General features: G+C 41.9%; 1 pseudogene; it reads right to left on the bottom strand.

Moving 5' to 3' along the window:
• Nucleotides 1-18,809, bottom strand: part of LOC110153531 (noelin-2-like) — a 133,579-nt pseudogene that overhangs the window by 34,718 nt on the left and 80,052 nt on the right.

The raw sequence follows: 18,809 nt of genomic DNA, 5'->3' as shown, positions 1-18,809 counted from the left end.
CCCTCCTGTTGAGCTCCGGACTCGGGGAAAACCGACCTCCACCTCGAGAAAGTGCAATGGAATGACCAATCAAATCGAGGTTCTGAAACACAAACTTGGGCTAGTTCGGTGCAGACCGTGTCGGTTGGATTCACGTCACAGCAAAAATGTCAGCGCACACAGTAAACAGGAAGAACTGTCTTTTGGTCATTTTAATGTGTTAAACTGTGTATGTGTAGAGAAAGTGTCTTCTACAAACTTTTAGACTTTCTTTCACATCATTTGACACTAGACACAAGTTTTTTTCTGAACATGTAAAAGTCAATCTGCCATAATTGAGTCGCCGACAGCTAACATTAGCTAACAGACTCTATTAGCAGGAGCTAGCGATGCCTGACGTTACATTAAATTTTCTCCAGCTCCATATTTTCCCCAACTGTTGCAATGGAACTCAACAGATGTTGGGAGAAATGACTCAGATTTATGAACTACCAACATTCAATAGAACGCAGCATAAGGAGCTAGCTATGGACATTTGAAATACTATTTTTTTTTTTTACACCATATGTGGCAGAAGACATTTTAGAGGAAATACTCTGAGGGAATGAACCATTTCATCACCAACTCAAACACCAGAGTGTGAGGAAGAACTCCATTTGTAAAGGCACTATGATAAAATCACAGATCAGACACGTCCACCGTCCATGAGGGACGAGTCCCACATCACTGCCTCCGCTTCACTACAGACAAGCAGCACCCGTCAGTCACAGAACACTAAACTCACCCACGCCGCCCATAACACCGCCTGACGCTTCGTCACTGTGCTGACACCAACAGTTTCCTCTGTGAGACTCTGTGAGACTAAACACGGTGAGTTCCCAGTGAATCGATATGTCGTGGCCCAGTGACAGTGGAGCTCCATGGACCCCCCAAAGGAAGATGGAGGGAAGGGAAGCCCGGGAGTCCCCGGGAGTCCCTGGGAGTCCCCGGGAGTCCCCGGGAGTCCCCGGGAGTCCCCGGGAGTCCCTGGGAGTCCCTGGGAGTCCCTGCTCAGACTGCTGCCCAGAAGAAGCTGGATGGTTAAAGCATTTGCATATAATGAGTATTTGTGTGTTTTGGACACAAATGGAGAGTTAGTGGGAGACACATGCTGTGCTTGTGCTGTGTTTGTGTTATCTTGTTATTGTGAGTCCAGAAGGAGGGGACCACACTGTGAAGCACACTGTGTCTGTGGAGGTGTGAAGTCGTCAAGAAAACAGCTCAGCCAGAGCCAGACCAGAACCAGACCAGAACCAGAGCCAGACCAGAACCAGACCAGAACCAGAGCCAGACCAGCCAGACCAGCCAGACCAGACCAGACCAGACCAGACCAGACCAGAGCCAGACCAGAGACCAGACCAGAGAACCAGACCAGAGCCAGAGCCAGACCAGCCAGACCAGACCAGACCAGACCAGACCAGAGCCAGAGCCAGCCAGACCAGAGCCAGACCAGACCAGACCAGACCAGACCAGACCAGAGCCAGACCAGAACCAGAGCCAGACCAGACCAGAGCCAGACCAGAGCCAGACCAGAGCCAGACCAGAGACAGACCAGAACCAGAGCCAGACCAGAGGCAGGGCCAGGGTCAGAGTCAGGGTCAGAGCTAATTACGATGATTATATTTAAGATTTTACCAATTTTTAAAATTATTTTTCCCCAATTTGGTCATTTTTTTAGGTTTCAAATTTTACTTTTTACTAGGGAATTCCATAACTGTTCCAAAGCTGCCATGCTGTACACTGGGCCAAAACTCCTCTAATGTACACAGGAATTATTATTTGACAAATACATTTATTTTATTTATTTTTAATTTTTTTTCATAGAGTCAGTGCATATTAACATTTACAACACTGCAGTGTAAATATGTCAGATTATAGCAAGAATGCTCATTTCCATCTGTCGTCCCTCGGCAGGTAACACCACAAATTTAACAGAAAAAACAAAAACAAGTGACAGGAGTAGGACTTGCCACTTTGAAGTAGGACTTGAAAGTGGCAAGAGTTGGAGTTTCTCTTATTGAAAATGGCAATTTATCAGTGGCAGACTGTTCCAAAACTGTTGTGCCTGTGACTGAGACACACATTGTCTGAATGTGGAGCGTCTGTGTGGAGCTCACAGTTCCCCTGGGCTGTGGCTCTAGTTCCCACTGACAGTCTTTACTTTAATAAAACCCAGTAACGGAGGAGGGGCAAGTCCATGCAAAACTTTATACATAAAACATCCATATTTAAAATCAACAAAATTATTAAAATGAAGCGGATTGTACTTGTCTAAAATAGAATGGTTTCTTGTCCAATATTTTTATGGCTTTTAAAAAAAAAGTGATTCGATGGGTTTGAGTGTTGTGCCAGCAGCAAGTGACCTGAAAAATGTAAGAAAACACATTTTGTTAAAAAATATTGAAATAAATTAGTTTTTTGTATGAAAATTGTGCCGAACATTGGGTAGAATTCTGCCAGTGTGATCAATGTGATTCTTTCTAAAATAGAATTCACTAAATTGTGTCATTTTCAACATATTTTTCTAATTTTCTTGGCAATTGTTTCTTTGATTGGTGTAAAACTATCATTTATATTTGCATTAAAGGTTGTATAGAGGATTTTCCAAGGAACGAGAAATCCAGCGACTGTTTGTCCTTTTTCAAATGTTGCGCATGTGTGAAACCACCCCCCCCCCCCCCCCCCACAGCTCCTACGTAGAAACGCCTCCTCCCTCCTCCTCCTTACGCCAGAAACAGGTTTGTTTACAGCCGGTGAGCTGCACATGACTTGTAAACAACTAACTACAGTGTTGGTTAGGCAAGACGGAGAAGTGAGGAGCGGGGGAGGGGGGGCGCGGACATTTCGTGCGCGGACGAGAAGTGAGGAGCAGGGGGAAGCGCGGAGCAGGGAGAGAGGAGAGGAGAGGAGAGAGGGAGCGGTGCGCGGAGAAGTGAGGAGCAGGGGGAAGAGCAGATCGGGCAGCAGGGAGAGGAGCAGGAAAGGGGTGCAGAGAAGGGTGCGTGGAGATTCAGTGCGAATGAACTAGCTACAACACGCAGTAGCAAGCTGACTCTTTTTTTGCCTTGAAATGACGTTTTCAGACATAGGATATCACTTTTGTGTCCTGAAAAACGTTTGTCTAGCTCTTGGAAATAAAGTACGTTTTCATAATAAGCAGAAGTTGACCTGTCCAGGAGTAATTTGTGGACCAGTGCGTCAGTCTTTAGACCCTGCGTCTGCTTCAGTCGCGCCATCGCTGGAATGAATCTACAAGAATCACCTTAGTTTGGCTTCGCTGCTTTTCCCCTTGTCTTCTTCTTTCAGCGACCTCAAAAAACGGACTTTCTTTTGCGGCTAACTGCTCCTGGATTCTTGTCGCCATTGCAACAAACTTTGTGCTAACTGCGAGGAAGATATAGGTAAAAAAAAACGCTAAGAACTGTTGCGTTGGTGGAGTAAACAGCGTCTGTGCGTCTTGCGTCTGTGGACTGCGTGACAGGTCGTACGTAAACCACGTACCTGGCGGCGCAGGCAAGTCAGTTACACTAGAAACATAGGGAGTTTGATTGACAGCCTGTCAGCTCACAGATAACGAGGCAGTGTCGTTATCTATTGGCAAATGTTTATCTGGCCCCACCACGTCGAGTGGTGAATTTTTATTCTCTTTTTTTTGGTCATCATAATTACAAGGCTACTGCACCTCTATAATGCTATCATTGACAATTTGAAACAAAAAAAATCCTCCATACAACCTTTAAGTATTAAGTCAGAATTATAGAATCACCAGAACCTGTTTACACACTTTAAAGGTGCATTGTGTAACTTTTCAATGCTTTTCTCCATGAAGATGTTATTGCTTTGCCTGGAATGTTTCACAGTATGGCATTAAACCTTTCTATCTTCATGGAGACCAAACCAGACCAAGTTACAGGTCAAATCTGTGGAGAAGTGACCCCACTCACAGTCAGAATGTCTGTTTTTCTAAGTATTTTTGAGCTGTAAAACCACCTGTAAATGAATAAACGTTTAGCAGAGGTTTTTAATGTCATACTGCGGAACATTCCAGGCTGAGCAACGGCATATCCATAGAAAGAAGCAGGTGACATATTCCCAATGAAAAAGTGACAGGTGCACTTTGAACCATGGTCAAGACTATTCAAAACATGAAAGATTAAAAACTAAAAACCTGTGGGTCACTGAGTCATTTCTTGGACAATACTTTGTACCACATCACAGTACTTTTTAGGAGAGTAGTAATAGTAGTAGTAATTTATTTTCTATAGTCAGGCACTTAATCATGTACCATATTTTTCAGACTATAAGTCGCTCGTCAATAACAATAGAAGAGAGAAGAACAGACTGTTAACGTCACATATGAACAGTTCTTCAGATAAACTATAACATAAACAACAGAACAGAACAAGTTTACCAAACTCTCCATCTCACTCCAAATCACTAAATCCATTCAATTCTTCATCCTCGGTGTCACTTCTGAACAACTCCTCGACCTCTGGAGGTAAACAGAGCGCCGCTTCCGCTTCCTCTTCCTCTCGTCAGACTCAGCATCAGTTCCAGTTAGAATTATTCGGGTCTTTCTGAATCTCGACAGGATGGTTTCAGTGTCACTGAAGTCCAAACTTTGTCCATCCATCCAGTGACTTCAAGAAAGTTTCACGGTGCATCCTCCCGGTTGCCGTGAATCTGTGTTCTCCATCCCCTCTTTCCGTCCGTCCCTCATGAGTTTGTCGCTCACTCCAAACTTTCTTTCTGCTGCTCGATTGCCCGTTTTCAGCTGAATATTTCAGAGAACATAGAGAAAATCCCGCACACCGTGTTACTTGCAAATTGTGAGATTTATTAGGACAAACCGTGCAACGTTTCGGCACTAGGCCTTCGTCAGGCAAACAGAGTGAGAGCTCAGGTGGCCATCTTAAATAGGGTGCGGCAAGCACCCAAGGGTGACAGGTCATAAAGAAACAGTGTACCAAAACACCATAATTCACAGAACAAAGACAATCAACATATAGTGTACTAATAATGATACTAATGATAAAAATAATGAAATATTAATCATAGTACAAAAATCATAGAATAATAATAGAAAAATAAGAAGAATATCTGGATACACATAGACATAGTATATTTTCACCCAACTATAAAATAATGCTGTCGTACCATATACACACACATGTATATATATATATATATATATATATATATATATATATATATATATATATATATATATATATATATATATATATATATACATACAATGGATCTTAAGCTCTAGCCCATATAAAGCCCACCCAAAGTGAGAGACCTAATGATGTAACTAATGTCTACAAAAAGATGCTAAGATTGCTAAGCTAAACATTTCACTACTTGCAGCAGAACAGAGGCTCTTTCTGCAGGAGACATGCGCAGTAGAATAAAAATGACAGTGGTACAGGAGGAACAGGAGCAGCACATACTGACACTCACTCCAAATCTCTAAATCCATTCAATTCTTCATCCTGTCACTTCTGAGCAACTCGGCCTCGACCTCTGGAGGTAAACAGAGCGCCGCTTCCTCTTCTGTGTTGCTGTCGTCAGACTCAGCATCAGTTCCAGTTAGAATTATTACGGCCTTTCTAAATCCCGACAGGATTGTTTCGGTGTCACTGAAGTCCAGGCTTTGTTCATCCATCCAGTGACTTCAGGAAAGTTTCATGGTGCATCCTTCCTTGTTCTCCATCCCCATTTTCCGTCAGTCCCTCACAAGTTTCTCGCTCACTCCAAACTTTCTTTCTGCTGCTTGATTACCGTTTTCGGCTGCATATTTCACTATTTGCAGCAGGACAGAGGCTCTTTCTGCAGGAGACATGTGCAGTAGAGTGAAGTGACAGGAGGAACAGGAGCAGCAGATATTGACGCACAAGACTAGAGCCTCTCGCCGCTTCAGTTGAACATTTTAATATATAAGTCGCACTGTAGTATAAGTCACAGGAAACACTCAAACCATGAAAAAAAGTGTGACTCATAGTTTGAAAAACACGGTACTTAATAGACTGTTACACACATTTCACATAAAACTATGACCGAAGGGGATTAGGCTGAAGTGAAATCTGTGAGGGAAGTACAACCTGAGCATAGTCAATATTCCAGTTTCGCTATCAACCTCCAACACATAATTCTTATAAACCAGCCTTCTGAAAAAGTGTACTCATGACTGTGTGTGTGTATGTGTGTGTGTGTGTGCCCCATTGTACTTCATTAGTCTCTCATTCTATTTTTAGCCTCACCGTACAAACTATTCTCGTCTGTACGTCTTATCGTATTGAGTAGGTATGTACGTGTGTCAAACGTGTCATAATATTGAAAAAAAAAAAGTAAATGTCTTAAAATGTAAATGTAGATATAAAAGTGTGATATTTTGGTCTTGTTTTGAAGCAGCCTGACTGATCTGTTTGTGTATTCTGATAACGTGTCTGATAACGTTTCATGCGGCCTGTTTTTAGAAGCCAGAGATGTGTCTCGTCAGCTTTGTAATGTCAAAACACAAATGATAAAATAATCTATTTACACAAAACAGCTTCAAATTCATGCGCTGACTGAATAATGTTTCCTCACCCGGGCTCTGTGGGGATATTGTTTCTACTGACACTTTGCAGGCGATGTCATGCTAACTGGAGGCACTGCTCTGTCTGAAGCTTTGTTACTCGAGTTAGACTTCTGAGTTTTATTTGAACACAATTTGAACATAAAGAACTGAATGAGTTAGAACTACAACAGGTGATCTGATTTGTGCTGTTAAACAAGTCTCTCACAAGAAACATTACAGTCACCAACAGTTTTTCAGTTAGTCACTCTCATCTTTTTGTTGAAAATCAAACACTTAAACAGGACCTTAAAAGATCAACGGTCACATTTTTATACAGCGCTTTACGAACATCCATCCAGGTTGTGGGGGCAGCAGTCTAAGCAGGGACTCCTAGACTTCCTTCACCCCAGACACGTCCTCGAGCTTCTCCAGGGGGACGCCGAGGCATACCCCCATCTCAGCCCAGAGACATAGTCCCTCCAGTGTGTCCTGGGTCTTCCCCGTGGTCTCCTCCCGGTGGGACATGCCCAGAACACCTCCCAAAGGAGACGCTCAGGAGGCGTCCGAAAAAGATGCCCGAGCCACCTCAACTGGCTCCTCTCGACGTGGAGGAGCAGCGGCTCTACTCCGAGATCCTCCTGAGTGACAGAGCTTCTCACCCTATCTCTAAGGGAGCGCCCAGCCACCCTGAGGAGGAAACTCATTTCAGCCGGTTGTATCTGTGATCTCGTCAGCATCACTGGACTACAAAACTGGTCCCACTTTTAAAAGGACCTACAGCCTCCCACTGGACACTACCAACTATTAACCAATTAGTCCTCCCCCTTTTACAATATGACATAATCCAAACATTAGAATAAATATTCACATATAATACACACATATCAATAAAAACATGAACATTCAATTATACAAATCAGCAGCAGTTTTCCTCAAAATATAAAAAACATATACATTTTTGAAAAACCAAGCACCCCCGCACACTTTCCATGATTCAAAGTTCCCACCTGAAACCAGTATAAGCCATGTGAGGTCTGTCGGAGTGCTTTGGGCAGACACCACCCAGAAGACGCTGTCACAGCTGCCCCGAGCCGCCCACAGCTATGAGTAAGCTTTACTCTTCTAACCAATGCCACATTTATTCAGTTTTGGTACTCAAGACTTGCTAATTCCCCACTGCCTGTGCTTTACAGCGTAGCCGACCGAATACAGCGTGGTGCTCCTGACCTCACACAATCCACCACCAACCCCCAACCCACAACGTTCACAAACAATGTTTCACTTTTTTGAACTTTTAGAAATATAATAAAAATGTCCATAAAACATTTGCACCACTTTTTTGAAAGTCATTTAAATTCACCACTGTCACATAAGTGTTCTGCATTCATCTGGAATCGCACCACCAACCAGTGAGTCTGACTGTTCAAGTCGAGAGCAAGACTCGGGACCTTCAGTTTAATGAACACACGCTCTACTAACTGAGCTACTGGTGCTCCACTCATCTACTGTCGGCGTTTATTATTAGTAGAGACACAGGTGACTGATAAAAGGTCTGTGTTTTAATAATAAAGGGTTCTGCACACGTGTGAATGAAACAAAAGGTGAGGAGGTAACAGCAGCTTTATAACAAGCATTTGAAAGAGTCTTTTTTGCATAGGACGTTACAAAGACAAACCAGATGAGGGCAAACATCGCTCACCCAATGTTGAAGCAGCCTGTGAATGTCAGTTATATTATCTTGTATAAAACGGGGTCATGTTTGTGTAGTTGCGCTGGCATGTGTAGTACTTATTTAATGTCTCAGGCTGATAAATGTGATTCTTCCAGGTGGCTCGGCCTCACACAGCAGGGGTCTATTTCTGTATCCACATCCACCAGAGCTGTGAATAAAACACTCGCTCCGTCACCACGCCGATCCAGGGAACAGCCCGGGGTCACCATGGCGATACAAATCACACTTGGCAACGGAGACGGTCGCCCTGACGACCGGAGCTGCAGCACACGGCCGCCTCACACCGCTCCGTGTTATGAGATATAGAATTATGGCTCACATTGATACTAATGTGTGTGTGTGTGTGTGTGTGTGTGTGTGTGTGTGTGTGCTTACCCGGCTGTCGGAGCTGGGAATCATGGCGTCCATCATCCAGGAGCCAAAGCGGGACCCCGAGGCCCTCACGGTGATGGGGCTGCTCACTGTGGTCAGGCGGCCACATCCTGCGACACACAAACATATGGTGAGATTCAGACACTCATCTTGGTTATGAAATGTTATTAAACAGATAAATAAGGGTCACGTTGTCTGTTTGATGTGCATTTTCTACGCTAAGACTTCAGATACACTTTATTGTCTCTGTATTTAAATTTGTCCTCTGTGTTTGACCCAACCTTCAGTGCCACTGGTGCACCTGTCAGGAGCAGCAGGACCATCTCCAGACAGGTGCCACTGGTGCACCTGTCAGGAGCAGTAGGACCATCTCCAGACAGGTGCCACTGGTGCACCTGTCAGGAGCAGTAGGACCATCTCCAGATCTTGAGCTAGTCTTGGTCTGGACTACCTGAGCTGGAGGATTTGACCTTCTGTGCATGTTTTTAGTAACCTGTCTTCAGTGTTGGGCAGGTTACTACAGAATTGTAATGCTTTATATAGGGGTGTCAAATTATCACGTTAATTGCGATCAATTAATTACAGTCATATTTAGCGCGTTATGTTTTTTAATCATGTTAATCTCATTTTTAATCTCTAACTTTAGTGTTTCTGTATGTGAGTTGCTTTATTATAAAACCTGTTTTTATGTGTTGTTGGGACAACAACAACACACACACACAAAAAACACATTTATACATTTTTTTATTTCGGTAATTCCACTCATTGCCGGAAACCCACAAAAAACGCGCGCAGTAAGAGCGATGTAAACGTCATGTTCACGTTGGCGGCGTCAGTCACACAATGGACGAGGTGGAAGAGCCAGTAGAACAGAGGCAGCAGTGCACAGGTAAAAACACATTCGTGTCTTGGAAATTATTCTCCCGACGTAAAATATAAAAGAAAATAACAAATATAAAATCGCCTACAACTTAAATGTCACTGGTGAAAACAACCTGCATAGACTCATGATGTCTGCACTACTGTCCTATAGTGACCTGCCACATGAGGGGACACGCACACAAACACACACACAAACACACACAAACACACACAAACACAAACACACACCTTCATCATCGTCATCAACCTGAGAACGTGCGGACCACGTTTCCTTCCATAGACACTGCGTGGACACCGACGTGCTCCCGTGAGCCGCGTGTGGATCGTGTTTTCTGGCGTACGCTGCGTAAACCGCGCTTCCTCCTGTGCGCCTCTAAACCAGAACTAACACCAAGACTAAAACCAGGACTAAATCCACTAAACCAGGACTAAACCAGGTCTAAACCAGGTCTAAACCAGGACTAAACCAGACTAAACCAGAACTAAAACCAGAACTAAAACCAGAACTAAAACCAGAACTAAAACCAGGTCTAAACCAGGTCTAAACCAGGTCTAAACCAGGACTAAACCAGAACTAACACCAGGACTAAAACCAGGATTAATCCATTCCAGGACTAAACTAGGACTAAAGCAGGTCTAAACCAGGACTAAAACAAGGACTAAAACCAGTGATCTCATATATAAAGCATTTCTCTATCAATAATATTTTTAATATGGTTAAGGAAAGACTGGACTTTTTATTGTCTTTAAGTAGACAAAAGTTATTATGTTCAGATTTTCTCGTCTTTGCTACTTTACAGCAAACAATTATAGCTCATTTTTATCTTAGTAATGTGTCATATTGCCACGTTACTGAACAATGAAATATATCAGGTTACTGTAAATCGTTACTTTTAACCCTCTCCAGGCAGGCGTTGCAGATTTGCAACAGCTAAATGCCAATTACCTACTTACTCCACATCCATATTTTATTAGCTTTTTTTTACTCAGGAGCCTTTTTTCCCATCCGTGCTGATAAACATGGACAATACAGACTGTGTAAGAATGTTTACACACAAACGACCTGCCAGAAGTGCAAAGTACTTTTGTTGTTTACAAAGGATAAAAACTGTTTCTTGGAGAACCACATGAAAAAGTGATGTTGTTCTGCCACTGTAAAGCTGTTACTCTGTGCTTTATGTTTTCATTGTTATGAAAAGTGGTTTACTCATAAAGTTAGTGTTCATATCATTTTCAGTCTTCAGTGTTAATTTACCACACCAGACCAATGCTGCAAATCTGCAACATCCCAGAACACACTGAATGTGAAGGTCTCTCAAAAAAAAAGTCTGGATTGTATATTACTGCCCCATATGATCATTTTTCCTTAAATATCAGATTTTTTCCTGTTACTAAAACTGAATTTGAGCCTGAGAGGGTTAAAATGCATGACTCCCAACAGTGTCTGTGTCACACCAGACTGATCTGTGTGTGACTGAGTTGAGTTCTACACATGATGAGTCTGAACAGCTCTCACTGAAAGAGATCAGGAAACACAGAGCCTCATGACGACTGTTTGAATCTGATTAGTTGAAGCACCACAACAGCAGAACAAGACTAATAATCAAACTTTAGTTAGATTCATTTGAGAGAAAAACACAGACATCTCCTCTGTCCACAAAAGCACACAGCTCTTACCTTCTGCACGTTTCTCACAAATTTACTAGTCTGTGTTTGTGATCAAATAGACTCAAGTTTATTGGCAGTTTGTTTTGGTTTGTTTGGGCACTTCACCTTTGGCTCCGCCCAGAAGACAATGCTGCGACGTGATTGGTCTGATTGGACCCTGCAATCACAACAGTGGAGCTGGACCTGAATGTCTCTCTCTGATCTGAACGGTCACTATCTAATTAACCCCACCTACTGCACCAGTCATGAGTCAGTGCTAGTGCAGCCTCTGCAGCTCAGGGAGCGAATTCTGGAGGTTCTGAGCTTCACATGAGACATGTCCATAAGCTGAGAATGAGACAAACTTGGATGTGTCTCTATCTGCAGGTTAAGGCTCTGGTGACACAGGTTCAGTTGTGAGTGTAGTACGTCTCTTTAAAACTGTAAGATTGGAGGGTATTTCCTTTAAAAACATGTCGAATCTCTCAGTTGTCAATGTAGAATCCAGGGCAAAGGAGAAAGTCAGTTTGTCAACTGGACAAACGTTTAGTGAGGTTGAAAAGGTTTCACAGCTCGTCCATGCTGCTTCTTCAGTTGTGCTCAGATGTTGGTGGACACTTCCTTATATCTGCCTGACGGGAGGAGCTAACTACACTGAAACTACTCTGAAACTAACACACACTTGTTTACAGTTTGTTTGTTAGCTTGTTAGCTATTCATCTGGACTGAGTGTGAGGACATAATCTACAGCTCCATTCTCAAACCTAAAACAAAGAGAACAATAATGAGCCAGGTCAGGACCAGAGGTGTGAAAACAGTCATTATGGGCCTGAATGATTCTGCTCATATGTCCCCACACTCAGTGCAGATGAATATGTAAGGCTGTAACAGAACACAAAAATCACAGTTCGATATGTTCTTTGGTTTTGAGGTCACAGTTTGGTTCATTTTGAGTACAATACGACAACAAACTGACAAAACCATTTTCTTGTTTATTTGTGTGTTTATTAAACCAAGGAGGCTGCCCTAACTATAAAGTGCTGCAGGAAACACTGCCACCCCAATAAATGGACGAGTTTCCTTCTGAATATTAAAGAACCGAGCCTTCTGTAGCTGCACATGTAGTGACAGAACGTGATCACATGCACATTGTGCAAACTCACTCATGCACAGCTCTGCACCAAACCAAACGTCCCATATTGAAACGGTTCAGCATGAATACATGTATCATTACATCCCAGAATAGGCCTAGCTAACAAACAGAAACTGTAAACAAATGTGTGTTAGTTTCAGAGTAGTTTCAGTGTAGTTAGCTCCTCCCTTCAGGCAGATATAAGGAAGTGTCCACCAACGTCTGACCAGAACTAAAGAAGCAGCTTGGATGAGCTGTGAAATGTTTTCAACCTAAATAAACTGTCCATTTGACAAACTGAATTTCTCCTTTGTCTTCCTTTAAATCAAATAACTAACAAAAACAAACCAACGACACTAGTCCAGATTATAATGAATACACGGACTCGTTTCTCCAGTTGATTCGTCACGTCTGTGCTCAAAACTGTACAGAAAAAACTATTCCAGCTAAAAATGCAGTATTCTAATCAACAGCCCAACACCATCTCCTGCTTTGGGAACACGCATATGATTTGTCCAGCGACTTATGAATATTTCACCAGCGCGTTTGTGAGTTCACGGCGCTATGGCAACGCTGCATGTGAGAACAGGCGAGCGCAAAAATAGATAGCATCCTTCGAGGTCTACACTCACGCACGCGTACACTCGTTACGACAATTAATATTCATATCTCCGCTCGCAGATTTGAGATCGTTTCACAAACCCGCTCGACTTTGCTGGGATTTTTCAAACACGGAATGACCTACTTAAGAAATGGAAGACTTGTGTAGCCGTGGCTCTGGTGGCCCAAGTGGGACAAAATGAGGAGGTTTTTGGGACTAAATATTGACTGAAAATAGCAAGAGTTTTTTTTTTTTTTTAGAACGGTGTGATGAGGAGGACGAGGGTCGTGCCGGTGATTTATGTGTCCTCTGTTTGGTTTAATTGCTTTTTGATCATATTGAAGATTGCATACATTAAGATACAGAGCGGAGATAATGGAGCGACACCTCCGGGGCAACACAGACGGACGGAGGGAACGAGGGAAGGAGGGAGGGAGAGAGAGAGAGAGGAACGAGTGTTGGGACAGAGAGAGGGAGAGGGAGAGGGGGACCTACGGAGAGAGAGAGAGTGAAGGTTGGGAGAAAGAGAGACGAAGAGGGAATGAGAGGAAAGAAGGGAGAGAGAGGAAATTAGAGAGGGAGGGAAGTAGGGAGGGTTGGGAGAGAGTGATGGAGAGATAGAGGGAGAAGGAGAGAGGGAGAAGGAGAGAGGGAGGAGGAGAGAGGGTAGGAGAGAGAGGGAGGAGGAGAGAGAGGGATGGAGGCTTGGGACAGAGAAAGACAGAGGAAGGGAGGGAGAAGGAGAGAGGGAGGAGGAGGAGAGAGGGGGATGGAGGGTTGGGACAGAAAGAGAGAGACATAGAGAAGGAGAGAGGGATACTTATTTGCAGCTGTATCATACAAATAAATAGTTACAAAATCATACGTTGTGATTTCTGGATTTTTCTTTTCAGATTCTGTCTCTCACAGTGGACATGCACCTACGATGAACAGTTCAGACCCTCCATGATTTCTAAGTGGGAGAACTTGCAAAATAGCAGGGTGTGCAAATACTTAAATACTTATTTTCCTCATTGTAAATATATATATATATATATATATATATATATATATATATATTATATATATATATATATATATATATAATATATATATATATATATATATATAATATATATATATATATATATATATATATATATATATTATACATTTTTCACACTGTATTTGAGTCTTTCAGAACACACAAGGCCACTGTCCAGCACTTTAAAATACTAAGTATGATGAAGCAGTACTGCAGTCAAATACTGCAGGTTCAAGTGTTAAACAGCTGCAGATTAGGGATGGGACAAGATCTTCTGCCACAGAGTTAAAACTGAGATAAAACTGCCACTAGATCCTGCACACATGAGAAAAATAATCCTTTGAGGTTTTTTTCCCCGGTTGGATTGGACACAAAAGGGTTAAGTGCTGGTGAGTTGCATCTTTTGAGAAACCGTTCTTCTAAAAGCACGGCTAGAATGATGACAAAAATATATAACGATGTAAATACAAATTCTTAAGACAACTTCGGGAACTAAATCAGATCATTTATCTGTTAGAAATGATGTCAAAATCTCATCTTGTCTCATTTTGACCCAATCTCATGTCTCGACTTTTCTTGTGGAAATTGTGTCTCGTCTCATGCCTAATAAAAGTCATTTTAATTTTGTCAACGCAACTGAGACTAATATCAGGAGTAAGATAGTGGCCATGGATATTTAGAGGAGACATATGTTTTTATCCCTTTGATCTAAAATAACACTAGAGAAATGAGTCAGCTTTTTTGAATAATATGTCTCCTTTAAAATGTGACCAGAGACCCTGACTAAACCAGGACTAAACCAGGACTAAACCAGAACTGAACCAGGACTAGTTTGAACTTGGTCTTTGTTTTCCAGAGCTCCTGAGGTCACACTTGGTCTTCCATACAGCGAGGTCATAGATGTGTGTGGGTTGGCTGTGTACTAGCCTTTCTGTATCTGACTTATAACCTGTTTCTGGTAAATTGTGAACACCGAGAGGTAAAACACCTGGTGACCTCACTGTGTGTGCCCCCAGACCTTCGGCTACAGGCTGGACTCTACAGCACAAACTCCTGAGACTTCTGGTGATTCAGTTTGTTTGCTGTGAATATTGAATTATTTTGATTTGAAATGTCCAAAATGAGCCTTATAATTTCACTCACGCACTTGTTTATAGACTATGCTGCAAAAGTCAAAGCCACCCCTGAAGAGGAGTGCACCTAGTCCCCTGCACCTGGACGGCCTTGTCAGAGTAAATCTCCACCACTGATCAACACTCGCTCTCATAAAACACATCTGTATTTCACCGAGTCTAATCAGTGTTTGTTTTGTAATGTAAAGAGCATGTCTGTGTTTTTTAGAGGAGGTGATGTCTCTTCAAGTCCCCCAGAGGATCAAACGTCTGTCTCGTTCTAACAGCTGAAGTCCAGAGAGACGCTCCTGAATCAGCTGCATCTATTGGCTGAGACTCTGGTGTCTGATCTCTTTGTGGACAAGGATCTTCTGCTGGCTCACTGACAGCGTCTCCAAGCTGCTGGGATGAGCTTGAGTCTATTTACTGTTCAGACAGCTCTGACCTCATAGTCCTCCTCGGGTTAGAAGACACAGACCTGACCGCTGGTGTAGAGCACACGGACGCTGCTCCAGTCACCAAAGCTCCAGAACTCTTTTTTCAGGAAAGTTTGTAGCCTCCTCCAGAGAGTGGGAGATGCTTTCTGTGGCAGTGTACGTGCACAAGAACACCACTGAGTTTCCTTCCATGTTTATCAGTGTTCGGAGTAACAGGTTCTAAAAGTAATAAATTACTGTAATGCTTTTTGCTGTTCGGCATTACAGGGAAAAAATGGTAATATTCTACTCAGTACAAATGTCAGTAACGTGCGTTACAATGGATTTTTAGTCTGGATTCAAATTCAACAAATCACCGCGATATCAGCAGCAGTGAAACATCATCGTTACGGTTCTGAATGTCGCGATGGGCCCGGGGGTGTGCCCGCGTAGACCGTCGGGTAACCGCGGGTGAAAGGACCAGCGCAGAACTCCACGCTCCACGGGGCTGATGATTCCAAGTCCTAGTCCAAGATTAGTCCTGGTTTAGTCCTGGTTTAGTCCTGGTTCAGTCCTTGTTCAGTCCTCGATTCAGTCCTGGTTTAGACCAAGTTTAGACCTGGTTTAGTCCTGGGTCAGTTCTGGTTCAGTTCTGGTTTAGTCCTGGTTTAGTCCTGGTTTAGACCTGGTTTAGTCCTCAGTTCAGTCCTGGTTTAGTCTTTGTACAGTCCTGGGTTAGACCTGGTTTAGTCCTGGTTCAGGTCTGGTTTAGTCCTGGTTTAGTCCTGGTTCAGGTCTGGTTTAGTCCTGGTTTAGTCCTGGTTCAGGTCTGGTTTAGTCCTGGTTTAGTCCTTATTCAGTCCTCGATTCAGTCCTGGTTTAGACCTAATTTAGTCCTGGTTTAGACCTAGTTTAGACCTGGTTTAGTCCTGGTTCATTCCTTGTTTAGACCTGATTCAGTCCTCGGTTTAGTCCTGGTTTAGTCCTGGTTTAGTCCTTGTTCACTCCTGGTTTAGTCCTCAGTTCAGTCCTGGTTCAGTCCTCGGTTCAGTCCTGGTTTAGTCCTGGTTTAGACCTGGTTCAGTCCTCGGTTCAGTCCTGGTTTAGTCCTGGTTTAGACCTAGTTTAGTCCTCAGTTTAGTCCTGGTTCAGTGTTTGTACAGTCCTGGTTTAGTCCTCGATTCAGTCCTGGTTTAGACCTAATTTAGTCCTGGTTTAGACCTAGTTTAGACCTGGTTTAGTCCTGGTTCAGTCCTGGTTTAGACCTGGTTCAGTCCTCGGTTTAGTCCTGGTTCAGTCCTCGATTCAGTCCTGGTTTAGTCCTGGTTTAGACCTGGTTCAGTCCTCGGTTCAGTCCTGGTTTAGACCTGGTTCAGTCCTCGGTTGAGTCCTGGTTTAGTCCTGGTTTAGTCCTGGTTTAGTCCTGGTTTAGTCCATATACGGTGCAAAAGTTCAGCATCTTCACAGTTATTTTGTTGAGAATAACGTCTATATCTAATAACTAGTCAATCGTGTAATGTAACAAATGACTTTGAAATGACAGTAACAAGTCATAAATAACACATTACAGTTTTGATTTAACTTGCCCAACAGTGAAGTTTATTATGAATACATTTATTATTATCACACCATTCACGTGTTCTGGTCTCATTTGGACTTTGACAGATGCTTCAGACTTTATAAATATGTCAACTGGTCTCCATTAAGTAGAATCACAAGTGAAAAGAAAAAAAAATACTACAATAGAAATAACAGTTTTATAATTGATTACTAAAATAATAGTTAGTTGTAGCCCCTGTCAGTATAAAACACTTCGGTGGAACATAAGATATTTCATTACGGTGCTGAACTTTATAAGAGAAAAGAGGTTTTTGGGATTTGCTGAAGACAGGTATTGACAAAAGTTGTGACCAAACCAGTGTATCTCCCCAAAAAGAACAAGAACTGCAGACAATTTGATCATAAATATCTTTGTGACAATTTTATACACTACAAATTCCTGGGTTTGGTCCTTGGCTCGCTTCTGTCTATTCATTTTGTCATATTTCAGCAGAATAACAATAAATAACCTTCAATAACATTCCAGTCCAAACATCCAGCGCCAGTTTAACGCACATCATCCGAACGAGTGTTTTTGTAGATGTAAAAATGAACTTTATCGCTGTAATCATTTGTAATAGTAAAATGACTCTCAGACCGCAGAATCGTTGTGAGGACTGGAGGATCGTGGTGTAGACGGTCCTCAGAAGTGCTTCAGTGTGTACAGGATTTATGGTCTGTACATTTTCTTTGCAATAATGATGACGTGTTATTGTTATTTCTGTTGTAATATGAAAGGATTCCGGCGTTACACGGTTGAATAAATGACTTGGATGTCTAATTATTGTTTCATTGTGTTATTTATTTGTTGGGGCTCAGGTCTTTTATGATACTATTAGTGAACTGCATTATCCAGATTTATTATCTCTTTATTTTCTCTATAGCAATACACCGTGCTTCAAATGTTGTTATCGTGACAGGACTACTGCAAACTATACTCATACTACCAAATAATACTACCAAATATACTACCAAATATACTCCTACTACCAAAATATATATACTACCAAATATGCAATATACTCATACTACCAATTAATAATACTACCAAATATACTCATACTACCAAATAATACTACCAAATATGCAATATACTCATACTACCAATTAATACTACCAAATATACTACCAAATATACTCATACTACCAAATATACTCCTACTACCAAATAATACTACCAAATATACTACCAAATATACTCATACTACCAAATATACTCCTACTACCAAATATACTAAATATACTCACTCATACTACTAAATATACCATATATACTCATACTACCAAATATATTCATACTACCAAATAATACTACCAAATATACTCATACTACCAAATAATACTACCAAATATACTACCAAATATACCAAATATACTCACTCATACTACTACTAAATATACCATATATACTCATACTACCACATATACAATATACTCATACTACCAAATATACTAAATATACTCACTCATACTACTACTAAATATACCAAATATACTCATACTACCAAAAATATACAATATACTCATACTACCAAATATACTAAATATACTCATACTACCAAATATACTGAATATACTCACTCATACTACCACTAAAAGTAAAAAGAATATCCATATGTATTCAGAGAGAGAAGAAAAGGGAGGGAGGGAAGTAGGGCAAAGAGGAAGGAAGAGAGTGGGAGGAAAAGAAAGAGGGACAGAGAAAGGTG

This window comes from Boleophthalmus pectinirostris, unplaced genomic scaffold, assembly GCF_026225935.1.
Source record: "Boleophthalmus pectinirostris isolate CB_2022bp ecotype Guang Dong unplaced genomic scaffold, ASM2622593v1 HiC_scaffold_22, whole genome shotgun sequence".
Taxonomy (NCBI): domain Eukaryota; kingdom Metazoa; phylum Chordata; class Actinopteri; order Gobiiformes; family Gobiidae; genus Boleophthalmus; species Boleophthalmus pectinirostris.
The sequence above is the reverse complement of the archived record's forward strand: the minus strand, read 5'-3'. Positions and strand labels throughout refer to the sequence as shown.